This window comes from Cuculus canorus, chromosome 2 (assembly GCF_017976375.1).
Source record: "Cuculus canorus isolate bCucCan1 chromosome 2, bCucCan1.pri, whole genome shotgun sequence".
Taxonomy (NCBI): Eukaryota; Metazoa; Chordata; class Aves; order Cuculiformes; family Cuculidae; genus Cuculus; species Cuculus canorus.
Window position 1 is genome coordinate 55065992 of NC_071402.1, and position 25715 is coordinate 55091706.

Sequence of the window (25715 nt, forward strand, 5' to 3'; positions counted from 1 at the left end):
CTACAAAAGAAATGGTAGAAGCTGTACTGAAGGACATGGAGGACAGGGAGGTGATTTGACAGCCAGCATGGCTTTGCCAAGGTCAAGGCCTGCCTGACCAACCTAGTGCCTTTCTATGATGGGGTAAACCACATTAGTAGACGTGGGAAAAGCAATGGATATAATCTATCTGGACTTCTGTAAAGCCTTTGGCACAGTCCCCCACAACATCCTTCTCTTTAAATTGGAGAGACATGGATTTAGTGGATGGACTATTCAGTGGATAAGGAATTGGTTGGATGGTCACATTCAGAGAGTAGTGGTCAAGGGCTCGATGTCCAGATGGAGATCTGTGACAAGTGGTGTCCTTCAGCGGTCCACATGGGGACTAGTGCTGTTTAGTATGTTCATTGGTGACACAGACAGCAAGATCGAACGCACCCTCAGCACGTTTGCAGATGACACCAAGCTGAGTGGTGGAGTTGCCACACCAGAAGGATGGGATGTCATCCAGAGGGACCTGGACAAGCCGGAGAAGTGGGCCTGTGAGAAGTTCATGAGGTTCAACGAGGTCAAGTGCAAGATCTTAACACCTGAGTTGAGGCAATCTGTGGTTTCAATACAGGATGGGGGACAATGTGATTGAAGCAGCCCTGTGGAGAAGGACTTGGGGATGCTTATTGACGAGAAGTCCAACGTGAGCTGGCAATCTGCGCTCGCAGCTCAGAAGGCCAACCATATCCTGGGCTACATCAAAAGAAGCATGGCCAGAAGGGCAAGGGAGGTGATTCTCCCCCTCTGCTCCACTCTTGTGAGACCCCCACCTGGAGTACTGTGTCCAGTTCTGGAATCTCCAACGTAAGAAGGATGTGGAACTGTTGGAATGGTTCCAGAAGAGGGCTGTGAAGATGATCAGTGGGCTGGAGAACCTCTGCTGTGAGGACAGGTTGAGAGAGTTGGCGTTGTTCAGCCTAGAGAAGAGAAGGCTCTGAGGAGACCTTTATGGTGGTCTTCCAGTACCTGAAGGAGGGCTGCAAGAAAGCTGGGGAAAGACTTTTTACAAGGGCATGTAGTGATAGGATGAGAGGGATTGTCTTTAAATTGGAAGGGGGAAGATTTAGGTTAGACATTAGGAAGAAATTCTCACCATGGGGGTGGTGAGGCACTGGAGCAGGTCGCCCAGCGAAGTTGTGGATGTCCCCTCCCTGGAAGTGTTCAAGGCCAGGTTGGATGGGGCATTGAGCAGCCTGGTTTGGTGAGAGGTGTCCTTGCCCATGGTAGGGAGGTTGGAACAGGTCCCTTCCAACCTGAACCATTCTATTATTCTATTCCATGATTTAATATATTTTCTCACATAGTTTGAAAATAAGGAGAAGGGGGAAAAAAAGCAACAAGAAGTCTTGGGGAGTTACTATTTCTTGTCTTGGCAGCCAGGGTGGAGCGGAGGCCCAGGGCAAGCCTTTGCTCCTGCTTGCTGTGCAAGGCTAGTGCAAGTCACTTGGTTTCTCAGGGTCTCAGTTTCCCCAGCTGTGGTAAAATATGTACAATTCTGTAGATAACTTCATGGACTGAAAGCTATGCATATACAATATGAGCTGTAACTTAGGAGCTCACCCACAGATAGAATAGCATTAATATGGCTTTAAGTAAGAGAAATCACAGAATTTTTGAGACTGCAGGAGATCTTTGGAGGTCATCCTGTCCAACCCTCCTGGTCACACAGGGTCACCTAGAGCTATAATGCCCAGGACTGCATCCAGATGGCTTTTGAATGTCTCCAAGGTGGAAGACTCCACAACTTATGCAGAACAACATGTATATACACCATCTCAGGGTATTCCAAATCAACTGAAGTAGGTTTTGAATTCCTTCCATCATTTCCACCTATTTACCAATGTAAAATGTATTTTATATACATATATTTGTATAGGTGGTGTATGTGCATATACAATACATGTATATGCACAAAATGTCTGTTTTATGTATGCATAAAATCTTTGAAACATCTGGATAGTACATTATCCAAGCATATGCTTTTCAAGTCTATACACAGCCAGCGTGCTTGCTGACTGCCTGAATTAAACTGCAATCTTCCCAGACAATTCTGTCTGCAGCTGTAGGGTGTTCTCTAGGCTCCTTAAAAGCTGCCAGGTTCTGTAGGAAAACTGCTTATCTGCTGAGAAAATATTACCAGCTTCTTGGAGAGAAGTTTCTTGGAGCAGTGGCTAAATTACAGTTGTAGGTAATAAAAAGAGGAGAGAAGAAGGAAAGAAAAGGCACCAAGCAGCTGAATTCTGGCTCATTTCTTTCCTCTCTTGTTTCTGTGCTTGGTACAAGAAGTAGGAGAAGAACAGCCACGGTGGTGTAAGGCATCTCTGTGTTTTCTGGAGCTGATGGTATTTAGGCTCTAGAAAATAGCTAGTGAGTATCTGCTCTGAGTAACTGAAGGCTGTTCCATTGCTTTTTACGTCTTTGTCTATGGTAGACAACTGCGCTGAGCAGTCACATGGTCTTTGTATCAAGAGGATACCTCCTATGTCCCCTCCTGCCTTTTATTTTTTCAGTCTGGACAAAGTTACAATCAACTTGTGTCAAACAGCACACAGAGGTGCCTTCTCTTCCTGATGTGGGAGGAATTGATGGCAGCGCAAAAGCCCTTTATCCCTGTCCCATCCTCTGGCTGTGGCCCTGGGAGCTCTGGCAACCCCTTCCACAGCCCTCCTCTCAGCCCCTTCCCTTTATACTCCTGCCTGGCCTTGCACCAGCAAGGAACACTTACATGTGAAAGATTGGGAAAAACATCTGGCAAAAGAGACATACTTGCACCTCTATTGCCTTGCGTGGTAATGAGCTGTGTGCGCGTAATGCTCCAGGAGGAAAACAGAACAGAGATGTGGACTACAGAGAAAGCAGCAAAGGATTGCTGACCCTTGCACCACTCTTCCTCTGTTGGACACACGCACGCAAATAAACACTCTACACACAGACAACCCATGGAACTGTTTTCCCATCGGAATAATATCAGCTACTTTAGTTATAACCACAAGTGTGCGCGACTTACTCAAGCTATCAAGTTACCAAAAATATCCCCTTCAGCCCACTCTTTTAATTACTGAACTGTTCCCCATCACATTACAGAAAGAAAAAGTAACATTTGGTAGTAATTGTCTGACCTGAAGGAGTCTACACATAGTGCTCTTTGCTCATTATGCAAGGGTGGTAGACTCCCTGAGATATTTCTAATGGAGTGTTTTGCAGAGGTTGCCTCCACTGTGAATCCAGGGGCAGACAGCTGCTGCTGCTGCTTCACTTTGGTCTCTACTATCGGATCTGGAGGGAGCTAATGTGGTCAGAGCAAGCGGCTGGTCAGTGAGTCTGAACTGATGCATGTGTGGGGAGCAGAGTTTTCTTCTGAGCATCGTTGTATGTTAAATGGGAGCAAGCTGCCTGCATTGAAAGGAGCTGTTTGGAAGGGAAAGGAAGAGGTGAAGTTCATACAAATTCCTCAGGTCGTACCAGATATGCCCCGTGGATTTTAATTTTCACACTGGGGACACAGAGCAGCAGATGGGAACTAACATTTCACTCACAGAATGTAAAAAAAGAGTGCCTTTCTGCCTGCTCTCTGTTTCTACAATTGTCTATTATGAATATAGACAGTAGCATGGCTGCTGTTTTCTGATGATGGCACCGCAACGGGGTCCACATTCCTATGGACTGAGGAATACGGGGAAGAGGAGTAGGGGTGACTGAGCATAAAGGGCCCTCTGCAACATGCTCCACTGCTCACAGACTCTCTCCTCCCTTGAACATCAATATTAAGAAATCAAGAACAAGAGAGAAGTGCGATTTGATTGCTTAAATGCTTTCATGGTCAGCCATTACCAAACTGCTATTACTCATATTCCTGTCTGACATGAGTCTGTAGCTATTCATGAGCTCCCCAAACTTACTTTTACTTGCTTGCACGTGGTTTTGGGCATCTTAACAGTATGGGAGTTTGCTCTGAAGAGCTATGTATTCCTTTTTAACTGGTGAAATGCCCTATATGTAAGCACTGGGAATGATTTATGGCATGATAGGGAGGATAACTTGTAACCCAGGAACAGAGAGATGCGCAGTGGTCTCTAAAGGATGGCAATTAGCCTGCTTTTTATCAGCCCTAATGATGATGATGAAAATATTTATCCCTTTACTTGCTTTTTTAATTTTCAAGCACACCTTTAGCACTAAGTACATTGTTTCATGTTTTGTCCAAGTTTATTTGGTTCAGTAGTTTCCTATTGCAGTCAATGGTAGTTTCATGTTTGGTTTCAACAGGAGTGGGGTAGGTTGCAGGGCAGGTGACAAATCCTTTATGGTTCAGTTTGAAAGCAAGTGCAAACAACTAAAAGAAATATCTTAATAAAGATAATTTGCATGTTGAAACCTTCATTGCATAAATGTGCCATTAATATCATTAATATCTTCCTGGAGGTAGATGCAATGAACTTCTTTGAAGACGAATTGCTTAACTCACCCCTGGCATTACTTCAGTGGAATCTTACCGGCTTCTGACAGTGATTTATTTTGTCTAGAGCACTTTCCTCTGGGAGTCCAAGATATCTATCTTTTCAAATCCATACAATCCAACATCAGAGAACTCAGAAGCAGGACTCTCAAGTTCCAGTACTAGCTCACCCATGAACTAGCATTATGCTGGTTATCTAATTTTATTTCTGTTGGCTTTGGCTCAATCATAAATCTCACAGGCATACTTATTTCTTGCAAATCTTTTCAGAATCTCACTTTGAAAGGTGTACTCATGAAAAATTTAAATTACCACAAATTAAATGCTTCTAAAATAATTTACAAATAGAAAAGGAAATTCATTCCCACTGAAAGGAAAGAAGGAGATGTTCCCTGAGGCTGTTGTAGAATTTTTTCATCGTGCCTTATATAATGGAATAGCGAAGAAATACTCTTCGTGTGTTTGTTTGCAGCAGAAAGAGTCCCTGTCCTCTTTTTCACTGTTGTTGCAGTGGTGTTTCCTTGCGTATCCAGGAGTTGAAAGTGTTCACTTCTATTGGAGAAGTGGAAATGGTTCAGGCTTGAGTATGGGTTGTAATGGGCTCCGTTTAAAAGTTGTCAAATTCGACATGGAACAAGAAATTGCCTCTACAGCTGTTAAAGAAAAAAAACCCAACAGTTTAATCCTTTATGTTAAGCAAACAATTGGGTATCTTTAAGCCCCTGATGTTGACTAGGAGCTGTTTTGGGTTTGAAATGGCCTTAAGTATTCATTTTCAAAGTCCTACATTTTAAAGCATTCTTTGCATCTTGACCCAAAGAAGGTGTGAATAATAAGAGTGGGAATGGAGGCACATTCCACATTTTAAGTTTCAAGAAAATTTGCCTATATTGCAGCAATGCAGGGTGGATTTTAATAGTGGATGGAACCCATATTGGTCCTTTGCCTGAAAGAGGGTAGATTTAGATTAGATATTAGGAAGATGTTTTTTACTGTGAGAGTGGTGAGGCACTGGAACAGGCTGCCTAGAGAACTTGTGGATGCCCCATCCCTGGAGGTGTTCAAGGCCAGGCTGGATGAGGCTATGAGCAACCTGATCTAGTGGGAGGTGTCCCTGCCCATGGCAGGGGGGTTGGAACTAGATGATCTTTAAGGTCTCTTCTGACCCAAACCATTCTGTAATTCTATGATTCTGTGATGCCTTGACTTTCTGTTATAAGAGATTGGGTTTCTTTTTCTCTCTGTGATGATAACACTGAAGGACTCCAGGGCAGGCCTGAACTCTTGCTTAACAGAAAGCTTTTAATTAATAGTGTGGTCACTTGTTGCTGAAGACAAAGAAAACATGACTTAGCTAAGCAGTTTCAGATACTTGGGCACAGCAGAGACAATGCAGAACACTCACAGGCAAAAAAATATTTTGTTATAGTGATAGAGGGAAGATACACCCTCAGAGATTCGATGACAGTTAACATTTAGATATGCTAACAAGATAAGTTTTATAAGCTTTTTGTAAAGAAATATTTATCTTCTGCTGAAGGACACTTGGTAAATATTTGCAGCTGATGAAACACTAAGCAGAATGGGGCACAGTTTATCGTACCATCGACATTATATTATCCTGTTACTATTACTCTTCTACATATGAATATTAGTGTTAAAATACTTAAGCATATCTTAAGTATATTCCTGTTCATATACGTATACACACACACACACACACACACACACACGTATATATATATATATGCGCCAAACTCTTTTATGTCTAAACTGTAGATTGTGTGTCTGTTTAGAGAGGCGCTGGCATTGTAAGAAATATTTGCAGGCCTTATGTGCATTCAATGAACTCACAAAAATTTTTAGACTTATTTCAACTTAAGCAATTTCATCACATACATTCAGAAACTGAGGCTGAAGAAGCTGTTGAACTTGAGCAAATGCTTCTCCTGAATTGCAGTCATTAAGTTAGTGTAGTGTTCTCTATAGTAATCTGTTGTTTTCACTGGCTGGTAGTTTTCTGAGCTTCTTAGCCAGGTCATTACTTTAAGGTGAAATATATTTCCAAAGTCTCTAGCAAGAAATTATTAATTTGTCACCACCTCTGTGAAAGGCAAGAGAAAAAGTTCTTGCTACTTGTCTGAAAATGCCCTCTTTGATCCTAGTGAAGAGGCCTAGGGCTCTGAGGAATCTGACTCCTCGTAAAAGGGAACTATGCATCTTTAAAAACATTTATTAAGCATACCGAAAAAGATGACTTCATCTAGGTGTCCAAAATCAGTGAGCATTTAGGAAAAAAATCTACCTAATTTATACCAGGTTTCACAGTTTGGTCTTGGTGTCTGAGATGCACAGCACCATTTTGTCTACAACACATCATTTCTTCTTGGATGAAAATGATTCCAGATTCTCTTCGGTTCTGTTTCCCGGTGAACAGAGGGTATATTTAGCCGTCTGGGACAATCACTTCATGTTCTACCAGGGAAAAATAATTACCATACTTTCTTAGTGCTGATGATATAGATCGGCTTCCTGATGTACTGATGAGCAGTAATTGAATAACGCAGCAGGTGGAGGTCTGCTTCTCCTCTGGAAATCAGATCGCTCTGTGTTACATCATAATTTCTCAGTCCTTTCTGGATTGTCCTCAGATAAGATAGCTCAGATTTGAATGCTTGTTCTAAGAGAAAGACGAGGATAGCGAAAACTGTTGTCTTTTCGTCAGCTTACTCAAATCTGTGTAGAGCAAAGAAACATGGGCTCTGAAAAATAATTTTTTTTACTCTATCTGCCTGAGTAGAAATAAAATCAGGAAAATAGCAAATTGCCATTGTGAAAAATTTCACATTTTCCAGCTATTGTATCCTTTAGTAAAATGCACAAATTGGGAAGTGTGACTGATCCAATTCTACGGTTGTTTCAGGGTGGAGCTTGGCAGGGCGCAGGCTGGGTGGCAATGCAGTGTGCCTTTTGGCTTTTGCTCAGTCAAGCTGAGGGACTTCCCACTATGTGCGTGTCATTGTGCACTCTGTTCATTACATCCCACCTTTGGGCCTTGGAAAGATGATGATTTCTGAGCAGCTCCAAGCTGTTAGTGAAGCTTTTAGGACAGACTATTCAGTCTTCCACACAAGGCACTGGATGCAACATCAGTGGACCAGGTCCTGGTCCTTCTAGATGTACAGATACAGAGAAAGCAAAAAAGAATAGAACTTCTAGAGGAGTAGAGAGCTAAATGTGTACCATGTTGATCTACATGTACACGGGAGGGTCCTTTAACATAATTACACATCCAAATAACTGCACTAGGCTTCCATTGCTTGCCCTCCTGTCCCGATAACTCAAGTCCCCTCAACCACACAGGGTAAACAGTCTAGGTAGAGAATTGCTGGATTTTTTTAATTTTAGGCCCCCTTCTTTCCCATATGCTTCGTGTTTTAGTTAGGCAACTGGCTAAGACTTTAGAGACTGCTTGTTAGTATCCATGTGGATGTAATTTAACTGTCTTTTATTCCAGTCATGCTTTTATTTGAAATGTTAAAAGATAGTGGTACAATACTAAAAGGAAACAAATAAAAAAAAAAATAATAATGTGTGATTCCTTTCAGAAAAGACACGTTATTCCATGAAGTGGGCGACCACTGTGGAAAAAGAAATCAGGCTGTTAAAGGAAAGGAATTAGAAAGGACAGCCAATAAATAATAACAAGTATCAGTGTCCAGCAGATACTGGTCAGACACTACGGACAAATTTTAGGATCCATTCTTGCATGTGCTTATGAATAATCTTATATGTATGGGAAATGCATATACTTGTGTCTGGAGGGCATGCCTTTATGTGAAAAACCCTGTTACGCAAACTGATTTCACTGCTCGAACTGTAGGTAAGTGGCAGTGAAGCATTGAATTAAATTAAATCAGGTTAAAACGTTCTTGTATTAACCTTATGGTGTAGGTAAGCATTATCATGTAGGCAAAGATGAGGCACACCATACATTTTCATGCATGTACTATGTAGGTCAGGCAGCTAATTTAATTTTGACTGAGGTCTTATTTCCTGTCTTTGTTAAATATATTGGATCCAACAGTGTAATATACATGATTTTTATGTGGAATGCAGCAAGATCTCATATCCACATAGTTTTATTTCTGATGAAATATCATCTTATGTATTTGTAAACATTACTATTTCCTTTCTGGAAGGTCCTAACATTATGCATAATTTCATCAGTTTCTGGCATAACCATTTCTGACATGACACATACTTGGACACGCAGCACATGCACACGGAGGATTTAGTATCAGCTACGCTCTCATGGAGGGATGGATTTGCCTGTATTTACAGGGCTTTGGGGCTTCCAGGAGGCTGGAACACTACCGGATGGTGGAAGAGGCAGAGCTGTGCCTGGCTGCAGGGGACAAGCTGTTCTCCCCACGCAACCTCCTGGGGAGCCCTGCTGGAGACTGCCAAGCTCTGCACAGCCACAGCTTGGTCTTTGGGGCCAGGACTAACCTGTCCTCACAACAGGAGCTGGGAAATTCAGCCCAACTTTCCCAGAGATGGTATCTGTTATTTGAAAAAAATAGATGCTGAAAGAACCAAGCTGATTTTCTGCTTTTGGATGCTTGTTCCCATGTGAGAGAGTAGCTGCTTCTTCTGGTCACCATGAGCTGCTCTCTGGGAGTGACAGTGACTGTGAACAGGGAACTGATCTGCCCTCAAAATAAACATTGCTCAAGCCAGTCACTTTTTAGCATGAAGAGATCATGCTGATGCCAGCACCAGGAGCATTAGGAAGGACTGGCCAGGGGTTAGGTTGTATCCCAAGGGGCACCTCTCTTGGGAGCAGGTATGAGGGATGCAGAGCACTGTATGTCCAGGACTGTGGGGAGGTCCGGGTGAAACAGATGTACAGGTGTGGCCAGCATTGTCATTCGTCTATTTCTGCCGCAGGATATTGTATGTATGGTAGGTGAAGTGAGACAGATTTAGGTTCAATATTTTGCTTGCTTAAATGGGAAAAAAAGGTATCATTTAAGTTGCATTTTAAACAATTTTTGTTTCATTTCTTTATCCTCTCATCAGTTTTCCACAGCTAAGTATAAAAAGATAAAAATATTGCTTGTATTTTTTCTCTCTTTTTATGACCTTTTTCTTGCCAGTGCAAAGAAAATCTTAACCAAAGATAATACAGAGAAGGTTGGGGATTTTCTTCTGCTTTTAAAGTAGCAAACATTGAAGCTTTTAAATAATAATAAAAAAGAATCAGTTGGAATTGCTTGAAAACCACAAATATCAAAACTCTATGTTTACAAATATAATATTTTTTGATAGTAGAAAACCTTCTTTAATTAAAAAAAATGCCTGCTATCCCGCTGACTGAATTATGCAATGGTTTGATGACAGTTCCAGAAATGAAACCCAGAAAATTTAGTTCTTTGTGTCAAGCAGGCCACTTTACTTCGTTCTCTTCCAAACAGAGCCAATTCTTAGTGCAGGATGTCTCACTAGCATGGAAGGTATATTTTCAGTCTTCTGAAAATCTGAAGTTTGGGATGAGTTCAGAGTAAGTATTACTGACCCTTTTTAGACTGAATAAGCAAGCCCACAGGACTTTTAGCCTGACCCTGTCAAATTTAGCAACCAGCGTTGTTGTTGGATGTTTTGCTGTTGCTGCATTAGTGTTTATGCTTTCACTGTGTATAAATAAATGTATCTATTTTGAACAAATAGCAGAATGTTTGCGTGTAAGTCTATGAGACAAAATGTTCTCAGGCACCAAATTTTCAGACAAGCTTGAAAATACTATAGTTCATCTTGGCAATGAAATAAATTTACCCATTTCTTCTATAACACCTAAAATCATCTCTGCAAGGAGATACTTTTTAAAATTACTTTTCTTTACCCTGGCAGATAAGATATCGAATAGAGCTCTTGAAATATCATACAGGTATTTATACAGGACAGCAGTAAAGCAGGATTATTTTCTGGTTTTGTATTTTTTAAATGAAACATTTTTCTTTAGCTTTAAAGTTAGAGGTTTGGTTCAGCCCAACCATCTTTTGGTCATTCTGCTTCAAATGTCCTGCTGATTAAGTGCCCAACACATGGGGAATCAGATATTCTGTGCATTAATCTATCACTTTTTTACACATCTTCTGTACGTTGCAGTGTGAAAATCAGCAACCATGTACAGTTCAATATGGGTGCGGTTCCTTGTCGATGGCTGGGACATTCCTCAGATGACTTCACAGAAGTCTGATCTCCAGAAAAGTCCTCTTCTGTGGTAAAGATAAAGGACAGAAATGTTGGAAGAAGAGTGTCTACATGACACTGTTGTTATCAGAAGAAGGGAGTTGGCAGGTAATTTGGATATAAGGCAGTTTAGATACTAGCAAAAATCTGTCACTAAAAGTAGCTTTGAGCCTCAGAGATAGAAAACAGAAATGTAGGAATGGCAGTGCTGGTCAGAGCAGGCACCTGTCTAACCTAGAGTCCTGTCTCTAATATTGGTGAGATGTGGATGTCTATGTAAGAGTAGAACAGGGGTTATCACTTAGTGCTAGTTGTTGGAGTGGGAGGCGGACCTGGAGTAACAATGGAGGCTCAATATGAGTATGATCGTTCTCATTTATTCATACACCTTACACTTCTTATATACTTTTCCTAATAATGCACGTGCTAACAAAACAAATCCTAATTGGTTATGTCCCACTGTTCACGCACCTCGTGCTGTCACACAACTGGCCAGACGCTCTTGAGCATGCGAAAAGGGCAGATACAAAGTTCTCATCATGACTCTTCGGGACTTTCCCGTGCTGGATTCCACATTCTTGTATTCTACTCCCTTTTATCTTATCTCAAGGTCAGGCCTAGCTACAGACAGCAAACCCTGGATTGTTCACTGCTATTAAATCATGCCCTCATTCACCGAGCCATTCTTCCACAGCTAGTCGCTGGTGATTTGGGGCCCAATCCCCTTCTGAGTTGGAGGAAGCAGCAGCCCCTTGTGAACCTTTGTTTCATGGATTTGTCTGGTTGCTTTTTGAAACTGTTGGCATCCATAACATCCCGAGGCAAAGTGCTTCAGAGCTTAATAATACGTTGTGTGAAGAGCTGCTACCTGTCCCTTGTGCTCAACCCGCCACCTTCCCAATTCACGCTATGCCCCTGGTTCCTGCCCTGGAGGGGACAGTGTTCTCTTTATGCCCAGCTTGCTCCTCCACACCGAGACACACCTGTGTGATTTATAGACCTCTGTCATATCCCCGCTCTGTCATTTTGTTTCCAGCCTATTCTGTTTAGTGATTTCTGGTTGGGAAGCTGTTCCACACCTTTGATCATCCGTGTGACCTTTCACTGAACTTTCTGCAGTTCAAATATATCCTTTCTGAGTTCAGTGGAAGAAAACTTTGCAGGATATTCAAGGTGCAGGCACATGAGAAATCCATGCAGTGGCATACTAATAACAATTAGCTTTGCTCTTTTCTTTAAAAGCCCCCAATGTTTGATTTTCCTTACTGATATTCACCTGTATTTATGTGAAAATATCCACATAAAGGAGGATTGTACTCTAGAGGGGGAGGCAGCTTAGAGGCCATAATTTTTAGATCAGACTAGACCAGGCTAGCTGAACAGTAGTAACACACAAAAAGTTTGTTTTAAGAAAAACAGAATAGAATGATTTTTAAAAAAATCCAGAGCAAAATTAAACATTTTTAGGGCAATTCACCCAAATTTTCTTTTCACAGTTTTGTTTGAAAAAGTTTTGTGTAAAAGTTTTCTCTATTTTTCTCTATTTTTTAAATAAATATCTTGGTTAACAGATGGTGCAGGAAGTTTTAGGCCATGAACCTTACATTCAGACCTTGCAAAAGGCTTTGAACTAGTTAAATAAAATTAATCTGGAAGATCATAATGTGTGTTTGCACTGGGAGATTGTGCTGGGTAAATTCTCGAACTTCATTGAGCATATCAATTAAGTGGTCAGTGGATAAAGTGTTGGTAAAATTTATTTAGACTTGGAAAGAACTTTGACAGCAGCTATTAAAAAACAAAGTAGTCACTGGCTGAATGTCAAAGAGTTGTAATTACTGAAAAAGTGGGAAGGATTCAATTTCCATCAGTGATCAGTTTTCATTATTGCAGTATCCTAAGAGCAGGGTCTAACAAGTTTCCATATTAGCGCTATTGTTTAGTGTATGCGGTAATAACTTGGAAGTGAGGATGAGCCTAGAGGCAGCAGGTCAGCAGATGGCCCCCAAATAATTTAGGTTAATCAAGGTGAAAGAAGTAGGTAGGAGACAGACTGGAAAAAATTTGGTGAACCTTAGGAAATCTAGATAAATGAACTCTTAATAGCGAATGAAGTCCAGTATTGATAAATGCAATTTGTATATGCAGTAATAGTTATAAAACAGTGAGGCATAAATGCAGTGCAAACGTACGGAAGTGCCCTGCACACTGTAGACAGTTCTATGTTACGGGGATTCAAGAAAAAGAAGTGAAAAATCTGTGCTCAGCATGCCACTTCTAAGCTGCTACAAATAACATATGCAGTAGGGAAAGCCCTACTCACACAAGAAATAGAAACTGTTCAGGTAGTCAAATCACTCCTTTTTAATTTAAGAAGTCCCTTAACTACACAGGTTTGAAAGATAAAACTTTCATAAAGAACATAATTCTGAAGATGCTGCTTCCATTTGCAAAATTATAGTCTTGGTAACTGCTAGAAAAGTGTTCTGACTGGCAAAATCCCCCACTTTGACTAAATAAGGTTAATTATCATTATAAGTTTGAAGATCATAAAGATAACTATCTTTTGGTGTACCGACACTACCAGTAGGTTTGAGAAAGTTCTCACATCACAGGCTTAGTTTACTTCAGACTCGTGGAATCGTTTGTATTATGTGACTGACCAGTGTAGAAATATAATCCTGCTTCTTGCAGAGTTAGGGAATAAAGCACATTTAAAATTTGTTTTTTCCCCAACATCGAACCTTGTGTATTTCTGCCTTCTACAAATGTTTGAGCTAGTAAAATCCAATATCATAAATACCCAGAAAAAACCCCAAACATAAAAGAGCAAAACACCGGATGGGAAATATCTGTTTAGAAAGTTGATCAAAAATTTGCATTTTTTTTCTTTTTCCCCCAGTATTCACTGTCCTGTGTAGGCATGGAGGTAGCTTTATTTCTTTAAGTAGGGAATACTTTTCACCTAAAGCATTCACCCTTTTACAAACCATTAAATTCAGGTTACAGTGCTCATGTCTGAACTGCTCTTGCCTGTGTTGTGGAGTAGTTAGGGCATATCAATTTGAAGCAACCTCCCTTAGTTTTGACAGCGCCAATATTGTGTCAAAGGGCCAAAATAAGGTAAAAATTGAATTTGACCAGCAGACTTAAGTCAACACTTTCTAAACATCCTGTGTCTTGTTGTGACTGCAGATGACAAGGGGCTGCATTTCAGTCAGACCCTCTGAGTGCTTTGCTGGGTCATGGGGGGGATGTGGAGAAGGTGCAGAAAACGGCAGCATTTGGATCACAAGTTCATAAGAAGTCCTGCAGTAACGTGCAGACCCCTTTCAGCTGTTTTTAGTGTGGGAGGAGGCAGAGAGCAGGCACTGTAGATTGTGCATGGGGCGCTCAGCAAATTGTTGCCTGTCTCTCTTTTCCTTCCTTTGTTTTCTTTCTTCTGCTCAAGCAGATTTGCTGCAGCTTGTGTCAAATGGATTCCATTTGTTAGTTTTCAGGGTTGATGCATTATCTTACCTTACATCTTGATTGACTTTTCACTCTGTGCTTTTTGCTCTGCAGCTGCTCACAATTCTTTGCTGTAAGTTGTCGCAGATGTAGACTTTGACTCACATGCTTGCAAAGTGAATCAGTGGCAACATCTGTTCCCCCAGAGGGATGGGTGCACCAGCCTCAAACCACCCACAGCGGCAGTGCCGATGGAAGCTGGTATTTCCTGGCTTGCATTCTGGCAAGCATGTTCATTAAAGTGGAAAAAAATCCAAACGTCAATCCATGCTTCTGTGCTTTTGTGCATAGGTGTAAAGATCTCCCCTATATTCAAAAAAACAAGCTCAGAGAAAGGGAATCATGTGGCACCAATACTAACACACATCTGAAAGTTCCAGATGAATAGAAAGTTCCATATATGGTTATTGCAGTCAGAAATGTCATTTTTTGTGTGTGGCAGATGGTCCAGCACCCTGTAAGGAATTATCTGTTATAAATATTTGTTACAAAAAGCGTTTTATAGGATGCATTTTGCTCTCTTGCTTTAGTGGATGTGCATGCACGTACCTGAAGCTAACCCGGATGGATGTTCCCTGCAGAACTGAATGCAAATCCTTGTGAGGTTCTGCCAATCTGAAGTGGCACCTGCAGTCTGACAAATGGAACATAGCAAGGTTTTGGATAATTCAGAAGAGGAGATACCAAGAAGAGATGAGCATATGTGAGGCTCATTAGGCATCAGTTTCGGTCCTAAATTGTGACCCAAGTCTATAGTTCTGCGGACCACAGAACCATAGACTCACAGAATAGTTTGGGTTAGAAGGGACCTTAAAGATCATCTAGTTCCAACCCCTCTGCCATAAGCAGGGCCACGTCCCACTAGGTTAGGCTGCCCAGGCTTGTTCTGTGATTAACTGTGTATTCTCCTTTAAAGAATGCCTCTGAGAAAGATCGTAGGATTGAAAACTCTCCAGCTTCAATGGTAAAATGGTGGAAAGCCAGAGATGAAAGGCCACAGAGTCAGGAGCAAAGGAAGATCAAAAACGAAGGGAGGTTTACCAGAGTGGCTTTGGTTCCCCTTCCCTCTAATAGTGACACAAGGAATGTTGCGAATTGTGGGCAAAGTGACTGTGAAAGGATCATGGCAATATGTGGTTTCACGTGCTCTTTATGGCCACACTCAGCTCTGCGCTCCTCTACATGGAAGTCCGAGTGGTCAGTGGAAGCATCCCTTTGATCTTTAAGAGTTGCAGGCCAGGAGTGCAGGCTGGCCAGGGGCAGACTGTGAGGAAGTCTTGGCCTGCATGCATTTCCAAGATTTAAGCATCTTATTTCTATAGTTTTAGGACAATTTAGGGCCATTTTTCTCCAAGACAAAATATTGGGTGGAAATATCTTCATCTCCAGTATGAGGAAAGACAGTATATAGGTGGGCAGATAGAGGTATCTGTTGTTTGCTGGCAGCAGCTGTGCTGAGAGAATCACAAGGAAATTACCTCTTTACCAGACCCTTAGTACACAGGTTTACAAGCAGGAGATCACACTGCTTCAGAGGTGACTTGATGGGAACTTGATTGCAGGAGTAGGGCTTGCAATCAGAAATGGGATCATGAGCCTGGAAGTGCACTGGGAAGTGAGGTCATGAGTGGAAAAATTTAAGAAACTACTCTAAGAACTGTGTTTAGAGCATAGTCACCCTTGGCTACTCTTGCATGCTGCCATCCCTGTGTCCTTAATGCTTCTACAGAGGATTAAAAAATCCCTTACTGATCCATGAGAATACTCACTTGAATCCTATTTCTTTGGTACAGTTCAAAAAACTTGCCAGCAAGCTAACAACAATCTTCTGTGTCAATGTGAGGAAAAACCTGGGAACTTTGTGATCAAGGACTATTTCTCATTTTCATTAAAGCAACAGGAAAGAGTTGAGCCACAGGGGAGACATTTAGAGTCAAAGAATAGAACTTGCCTCAGCAAGGCTGTAATGCATATACACACAACAAACAGTGGAGCTTAAATCACAAAGTCTTGTAGCACCAGACTAGTTTCTCTGAGAATTATCATGTATAAGTGAGACTTAAGAGCTATTTGTAATTTCAAAAACCTATTTATTTATATGTGCTGTTCTCATGAATCCAGAAGAAAGCTAGTTTTTCTCAGTTTAAATAAAGTCAAATAAGTTCTATTATTTTCCTTAGGAACCACGGCTATAGAGAAACTAATGTAAAACATGAAAAAGGTGGTGAGATGTTTAAGCGATATTAAAGTATTAGAAAGGGAGATGGTGCATTGTTCTGTGCGAGCAATAGAATAATTTTACATGATAGTCAGTCTTTTTACTGCACAAATATTTATGGCCAAATAGTTTATGTTTTATTAGGAACATTTTAATGCACGTGAATAAGATCCTTATCTGTACGTATTAACAGTGTCCCCTTATAATGGGGCCTCAGAGAGGTTTTCGTGATCTTCAGGAGCGGCGAGATGCAAGATTTCCTTAGAACTGCATTTGATCTACAATCAAAGTTCCTCTTCATATCTCTGAAAGTTTTAATGCCACCTTTTGAGCAAGAAACAATAGGAATATCTCAGAGTTTGCCAATTTTGAATAATTATTTTAATTTAAAGTGCTGGATTGTGTTCCCATTCCTACACTGAAATATCTTGCAGGCACAGAGAAGAGGAATTATTTGTGGAATGTGGCCAAGTCTCAACACACAAGCTGGGAGATATTGGCATAGACTCACCTGGTTTTGTGCGCAGAGAAGTGTTGAAGTGTAGGAGTTTGGACTGTTTTTTCTTTTTAATTCTTTTTATTAAAGGGCAGCAGGTCCAAATTTCCCATTGCTTGTTTGTCTTTCACTTTTTTCCAAGTCAGAATAACTGTGGCTGTCAGTGGGACTTATTTTGTTGCAGACAGCATCAGACAATTTCCCTTCCCTTCCCTTCCCTTCCCTTCCCTTCCCTTCCCTTCCCTTCCCTTCCCTTCCCTTCCCTTCCCTTCCCTTCCCTTCCCTTCCCTTCCCTTCCCTTCCCTTCCCTTCCCTTCCCTTCCCTTCCCTTCCCTTCCCTTCCCTTCCCTTCCCTTCCCTTCCCTTCCCTTCCCTTCCCTTCCCTTCCCTTCCCTTCCCTTCCCTTCCCTTCCCTTCCCTTCCCCACGTTTTTCCTTTCTCTTTTTCACCTATCTTACAATAATCATATTGTCTTCTACTTAGACGTGCTTGGCACACCTTTTCCTGTTGCAGCAATTTGTTTTCGTAGCCTGGAGTGCTTACAGCAGCTCAGCAAGTGAGATTTAGCAATGTATCATTAAGGTTCTGTCAAGAATTGGTAATTGAATTAAAAAAATAAATAAATCAAGATTTTGTTTTGCTTTAAAATGAATCTAGACTTGCTTCCATTTTTTTTTATCCTCAAGAAAGGATGAAAACTCCCCAAATTACATTTAATGTTGAATGAAATATTCTGCTCAACCCAAAATGAAACATTTTGTTTTCCAAGCATTTGCAAGAAAAGCAAAGGAAATGAAGGGATAGATTCGCAAAACTGGAAAATGAAAAGGAGTTGGACACTCCTTTTAACCTATTGCCAGACAACTCTCCCGAGTTGTCGCTTTTCAACTTTGTATAAATATTTATTGGAACATAGAAACGAGCCCAGAGGAGTGTTTCAACTTGCAGACTACTTATTTTAAAAAAATATTTGACAAAAAGTAGACCACCTTCACTCCGGTTCTCATTCTGGTAAAGAAGGGTGAGTTTACGCACGCCCCCTTTACACGATGTAGCCTAAACACTTCTGATATGTACAGCTCAATATGCCTGTGCCCCTGAATCAGAAAGCAATGAATTTTAAGTTAGAACTCTGTAGGAAGCATTCAAACCATCAGGTTTGATTGATGGTTTCTCAGTCACTTCTGTTGAAGCATTTCTGCCCTGTATGGGATTTTTAGAAACTGAGACAACTAGAGCAAATGAGTGGGACTCCTTATTCTAATGGGTAGGATGCTCAGCTGAAACGTGGGAAACTTGCAGTTTAGTAGTTTACTAAGGTTTTTAATTACTAAGGAAACCATCAGGCAGACGACCTGCCCTAAACACACAAAAAGGGTTCATGTTACTGTTGAACTTTTGGGAGGTAAGAACTATTGGTTGCATCTCCTCTGGCAAAGCAAGGAAACTCATGTTTTCTTACATCCATCCGAGTTCTGCAACTGCTATAATATTAGTTAAAAGAACACCACAACTAATCGTTTCGTGATTCCGTCTTCTAAAATTTTTCTTCAAGCCAAAGGGATTTGGCGAATTGGACCAGTCTGCCCTTTGCTACGTGTATTACATGGCAGATATTCCACCAAATAAAAAATATCCTTGAACACGTGTGGATTTACAGTACGAGTCCAGGGTAAACTGTGGGTTGAACGAAGCCTTTAAGGTGAAATTACCCTTTTCTTTCAAAAAGGTCTAGAAATCAAAACTATGAATGACATTTCTCCCAACACAAATACAGCTATGGCAGAGTAGTCCATAGACAATGAAAGATGTTGAATAGTAGATTTTATAGGGCATATGTCATATCCCTTAGGTATAGTTTTGTACTTGGTCTACAATCTTGACTGAATAAGCTATGTTGAAGTTGCTTTTGGCATTTATGTCCATGGAGAGAGTATTAAGACTAACAGTAAACAACCATTTTAAGCTACACTACCAAAGAGGATGAGCTGAGAAAGGCTTGTTTTGTGATTTAATAGATTTTCTAGAATTGTACTTCTCTGTGGTAGCACCTTCATGGATGTGGAAACTTCCTGTATTTTCTGTTGGCAACCTCAGCATATGCCCAGGAATTCTAATGCAAGGTAAGAAAGCTGTGTTAATAGCAGTCAAATACTACTGTTCATAACTTGAGGGTAAGTGAAAAGAGAGACTGAGAAATGAGATTTTTTTCATTACAGTTTTTTGCTAGAGGTGGAAGATGAAAATTTTGGAAAAGTGAAAAACATTCATTTTGTCCATAAAAATGTGGAAAACTTAAGCAACAACAATGAAAAGGGAGAAGCCAGCCCCGACCCAAGTATTCCATACAGCTCTCCACTGAACTTCTGGTTTGGTAGCTGAATTGAGGGCACTGGAATAGACTCTTGCTGTAATGGTGACCATAAGTGAATTTTTTCCCCTGTTTTGCAAGCACTCAACATCAGGACATTCTTGTGGCATTAAAATACAAAATTTCAGAATATTTCAGAAAAAATAAGGAAGCAAATGCTCTTCTCCACACTTTACCACTGTGGCTGAGTGAGTAAATACATATAGTTTACTTTATGTTTGATAGGACTGCATATGTTTACAAAACATTAATATTCATGCCAAAAGTCACATACCCTTACGTAATTATACTATAAAACCCAAAATAATTTAAGATTGATCAAAACCTTTCATTTGACTCAAAGTCAAATATTCAGTTTCCTTTGTGGGATTTTAAGCTCTTTTAAAAACTCTTTGAAGTAACTGGACAATTTTAAAGTAAAAAAATACCATTTTAAAACAAGAAAAAAACTAAATACTGAAAATATAAAATCCCCATTTTGCCATGTCATTCATCTTTCTGAGATGTCACTGCCAGAACTTTAAATTAAATTTAACCTATCCTTCCATGCCCTCCTGCAAAGTGTTTTTCAGCAAATAAAATGCTCACTGATCATAAATAACCTAATCTATTCTGGAGTCCTTATGCTGTACTCCTTCCTCTGGTTCACACAGTATATTTGCTACTATTTACATGCTCAAATAACTGCCCTGACATTCACTCATCCAATGATTTTTGCACAGAAAAGTACAAAACATGCTCTTCAGAAATTTAAACAGAAAAATCTACGACAAAAATATACTATGATTGCTGCAGGATCTGAACTGCTGTCCTAAAGAAATTTGCAAAAGTGCAGCGAGCAATGTTATTTGAACTGCTGATAATGCCATTCTATCCTTCCTTCAGTGACCTCCCTCTAATGGGTCTTTCTTTTCTGCCTCCTCATGGATGACCACTCTGGTTCTGCTGGTTCTGTTGAACTTCAAGCTTAGGTCTGCACGTTTGCAGAGGAAATGGGAAGATTTTTGCATACTTGCTTTGTTTTCTCCTGTTAAAAACATTTCTTACCTGAGAAAGAAGGAGTTAATAAGAATAGGCTTTCTGCTCTTCAAATGTCAGAGCCACAGTTTCTCATCACCCTGTGAAAAGCCCTCTTGTTTCTGTGCTCAGCTCCTCCCCAACTTCAAGCAGTCTTATAATCCCTTTGACCTTAGAAGGTCAAAGATATGTAAAAAGTATCATTCTTTGTGTAAAAGCACATTAATCATCCTTACCTAGTCCTTTATTCTTTTTTGAGGGCCCTGTGATAGTTTAATTTAAGAACCACCTTCTAGCATTAATATACATACTTTCAACTCTTTCTTAAGCAGGTGAAAGAGGAGAAATTGTTTCTGTCCCTGCGTTTGCTGACTTCCTGAGTACAGGCATCTAATTAATTTTCATGGTTCATTTAATTGCATAATTTAAAATATTAATGTGTACTCAAAATACACATACATATGTCCAATAGTACTTTAAATATTGTTTAATTAAAATAGTTTAATGAGTGGAGGTAGGTTTTAAAACATGCTGCTCTCCTTTTCTATGAATTTGGCAGGACTTGAAAGTTCTGGGACTAAATTCTGATGTTAATGCAAATCTGGAGTTTAATTTAAATCAATGAAAAAAAAACCTCTGGACTTTCACCTGAAGACGGGCTTCGTCTCCCTTGAAGAGCTGTATGCTGCAGTGGAGGGGAAAAGGGAACAGGCAAAATTAAAACCCCACTAGAAATGAAGCATTTTACAGCCAGACTTAATTAACTGCATGGAGCCTGTCAAGGGTCAGGCGAGATCACTGCAGAAAGTGCAAGACTCAAACAACACCGGTACCAGGAGAGTGAGGGAAAAGGGAGAAATAAACCTTTCAGGAAGGCATGGCTTCATGCTGCAAAGCCAAGCTAGCCCACGGTGAGGTTAGAGTGCCTGTGATGGAAGAGCTCCTGCCTCCTTAGGTCCTGACTGCGACAAACAGCTCAAGGTGTATTGATGCCAATGGGCAGTAACCATGCTTCTTACTGAGCATGTGCTCAGCGCTCTACTGCATCAGGACCTAAATTCAGAGCAGGAGGTGGAGTTGCATCAAGGAGGTTGGTGAGAACTGGGCAGCTGAAGTTGTTTTGAGCCTGACTCGTGTTTTCCCAGCTACCCATACTTGATGCTTTTGGAGGAATAAATTTTTTTGAACTGAAATAGCTGTGCACTGGTACTCTGATTTTGTTTGGTAGGCTTTTTTTTTTCCCCTTTCAAGTAGGATTATTTGCTAGTGGATTGGCAGGAGAGTTTTTGCCTCTAGTTTCATGAACAATGTTGAGACTAGTATGTTTGATTGTGTATTTGCCTGCTGTCTGCGATGAAATAGTTGGAAAGGGTTTGTGCAGAAGTCTTTCTGAATGGCATAGTTCAAAGGAAAACCACAGGCTGCAGAACTGCAGAAGTGTCACAGCTGGGGAAAAAGAGCCCAAGGTGATTTATTCTACCTTTTCGTTTGATGTTATTTTTCCTTTGTAAACAGCCTTGCACTAAAAGAGTATGAGTAGCGACTGGCCGCTACGTTGATGTGCCAAGGAAGTTATACTGATGTACCTAGACCTGTCCACCTTTTTCTGTCCCTACTGTTTTAGGACTGGAGATCAGTTCTGGGGACACATGGGGCAACAACGCTGCCCTGAAATTTGGGTATCTGACGTGGCTGTTCTCATCTTCCTTCATTCTTCTTGACATTATTCCAAACCTGGCATAAAGCCTTTGGAGCAGGACAATGAGATGATGAGAGAAGGACCACTCAAATTACACAAAAAATCCAGGGAAAAGTGTTTGTTAATGTATTATCTTTCCCTAGTAGAGGAAGCAAAATGCCTCTTGGTGATTGTTGTCTCCTGCTGGCTATGGAATGGCTGTTTCTGACAGCTATATGGTTCGTTGATATTTTTATCTTCCCTTCTCTCTTCCCCTTGCTTCCTGGGGAAGAGCAGCAGCTCTGACCAGTAAATTCTCTACACTGAAAGTGAACCAAAATCATGGATTGATGCCAGAAGGGCTAGAATGCACTACGGACAAATTGTTATCTCAGCTGATAGCATGGGTAGACAAGCCATTGGGCTGTTCATGCCGCTGGAGAGCACATTGTGAGCCAGAGGACTGGATGGAGAACAAAAGGAAATATTCTTCTGTCTGCGAGAAAGTTACATGACTCTGAAATTCTTCTGCTCCTTAACATGGGATCCTGCTGTCAAATTTATCTCAGGCCATCAGCCCATCAGACCCTGTCACACACTTGTCAGTCTTTTAGCACTGCCACCCTTACAGCATGGCAGCTTGCTGGAGCTGTGATTGGTGCCCTAAGCTCAGACCCACAGCTCCCTTTCCTCCTGAGCTTCTCTGTTAGTCTTTTCTTCCTCCTAGCGTGATGAGACCCAGCCTCCTTCCTGCAGCAACTGCCTCTTCTCTTATCCCAATATCAGCACTGAAAATTGCCACCATCACTGCCCACTGGGATAAATACTGCAAAGGGGTCTTTCCCTGGGTCTTCACAAGGGTACAGTGATGTGCCTCTGGGCTGTTCCTATGGGTATCTTTGTCTTCTTTCTTCTGAAGTCTCAGCAACTGTTGTCCTGAAGCATTTCAGGCATCTGTCTTGCTGCCCCATGGATGTGATCCATTTTAACCTCCTGCTTTCTGCACTAAACTATTTACCCCCTCCATTACACATGATTTTGGCCACTGAGCCAACTGACTGTACAGGAGGGGCTTTTCCCGTTTTTTTTTTTCTTATATATGAAGTCACAAAATCACATCACAGGAACCGTGTATTTACTGTTCTTGATCAACAGCTATTTCTTTGTTCAAGCCATGAGCGGCTTGGTGTCCTAATCCTGCTAAAGGTACCAACTGAGCTGGCCCAGCCGTTTTGAATACCTACCTGGCTAAGGCATCAAATATTGGGCATGAATTTTTCTAACTTAACTCCCAGAATTTGAGTGAGGTTGGTCAATAGTTCAAGCCTGGTTTGTGATCCCAGCCCAGCTTGGAAAACCGTTGAAATCAACCCCCCGCTTAAGGCAGGGAGGACCAAACTGTCCTCCAGAGACTTTTCGAGAAAAGTATGTAGCTGGCTGCAGGTTTATTGGAGGGAGAATAAAAGCATAAAAATTAACCTATGAACTGTCAGGCCAGGTGCTTTACCTGGTGATGTGTGTTTCAGGGTATTGGCAAGCTCTGATGTTGTTAATGGACGTCCCAGGTTTCCTACTGGGATACAGAGAATCAGAGCATTTATAATTTAGCAAAGAGCATTTCCAGATACAGATGTTAAGCAAATAATTGAAATTGCAAGGGCTTGTGCAAAAGTTAAAGAATCTCTTGTTTATATCTTTGGGAACAAAGCACAGTTTATTTTGGGTACTTTGATGTGCAGGAAGGGTCCTATCTAAGACTCCATGCTTTGGTGGAAACTGACACACTCCTGCCTTCTCCTTGCTCAAATCCTTCCCAAATCCAGGAAGCGTGAACATAACCTGAGAACCGTGCCACATACCGAGGTCCTACCTGTTTCTGGTGAATATGAGGAGGAGTTCAAGAGAAGGATTTGAGGCGTGCTTCTCATCCAACCCGTTTGCTTACTTTTCACTCCCTTTTTGTAGCTGGAGCAAAGATAACAAGCCTGCCTATGAGGAAAGCTTTTCATGTGTTACAAAGAAGCTGGCTAGAGAAAGTTGACAGTTCATTGGTATCCAGGAAGAGGTCGATTTCCTTCTTTATAAACATCTCAGAATAAGGCTATAGCAGTAATAAAATATTAAACCTCCACCTATTTAGTTTCTTCTGCAGTCTGTCAGGAGAGAAGTGAGGGAGAAAGTCAAAGGCTCGTCAGTGTGCCAGTGCATACACATTGGATTATTTCCCCAGAAAGGAAAGAAAAAAGTCAGCCTGTGAATATCTTTGGTGGGTGAGCGGGAAAAACACACCACTTCTTGCTGTTAGATTTGTGATCATCCACCCAGCCCTACATTATTTACTGTAGAGGTGAGCAACTTTATGGATCACACCACTTCACAGATAGTAGGTGACTAAAGGAAGGATTTAGTATAGGACCTAGAAGTTATTAAAAGTTGTCTGTGACTTTAAGAAGGTATATCATTGTGCAGTCTGGTGGAGAATCTGTTCATAATATCTGTCTTGTTCTTACTGAGTTTCCTAATCCTAATCAGAATAATTTTATCCCTGTTTTTGAGTACATTGTGTATAGCAAATGTATTCTGAATAGTCAGGACTTTACCAAGAACAGTTAAACCTAATTTTGCTTTAGTATCTTTGAGATGATTCTGAGTTTGGTGGTATGGAAGAAGACAGTGACTTTCCACCAGTTCCCTCTCCAGTTTACAGTGTTGTCTAATTTGAGCTATTTGGATGTGTTATGGCACCCAGACTTCCAAAGAGCTTGGGCATGCAGACAGGAAGTGTCCCAACTTCTCCACCCTTTGCCACTGGAAAGAGCCAACAGATCCAGCCAAGGTGTATACAGGGGAGTGGCATTTGTCAGTGCAGTTTGGCTTCTCTTGCTCAAGAAGGAATAGTTCAGGTGGAGAACAGGCACCCTCAGTTCAAGAGAGGCAGACAAAAGGAAGGGCAATGCTCTCATGACTACTTGGTGTCCAGCCACTCTGTGACATTGCCAAATATTCTGCTGTGTGACAGGGACCACATGCTGTGCAAGACAGCACCAATAACCCCACAAGAGTCTTCTCTTGGTCAGCGTGTTGGATTATGAAGATCAGGATGGAAGTGATCAGGTAAGGTAAGGTAACACAGGAGAGTGTCACAAAAGATGTGATGAGACTGGAAAAGTAACATGAAACCTGGATATGGGAATTGTTAGCACTGTCTTGGACTGATGCTGTCCATTGCCAAAGTAGGAAATTCTTTTTCTTACAAAACATAGAAAAAGACATCTTCCACTTGAAGTGTGGGTCTGGGTTATCTACTGATAGTTCAAGGCCTTTACTGGATTCAAATGCTTAAGTGTAGGAATGTAAAAACAAATGCAAACTATTTCAGCCCCAAAATTCTCCCTTAAAAGAGAGAGAGTTTTTCATATGAAAGAGACAGGGTGACTTAACAGTGAATGTAGGCTGGATATGGGTAGTCATCACAAACAAATGACTCACGAGATACTCTGCCATGTTCCTCTGCCCTTGGATGTGAAATGCACACAGTAGAGTGTGGGTAATAAGGCCCCATGACAAGAGGCAAACTGGAAGTATATTTGAAGATGGGATAAAGGTACTGCAGTCAATTAGACTCTGGGAAACAGGCTGCATTTAGCCAGAAGATCTGGTCAAGAAGGTCCTCAAAGGCTT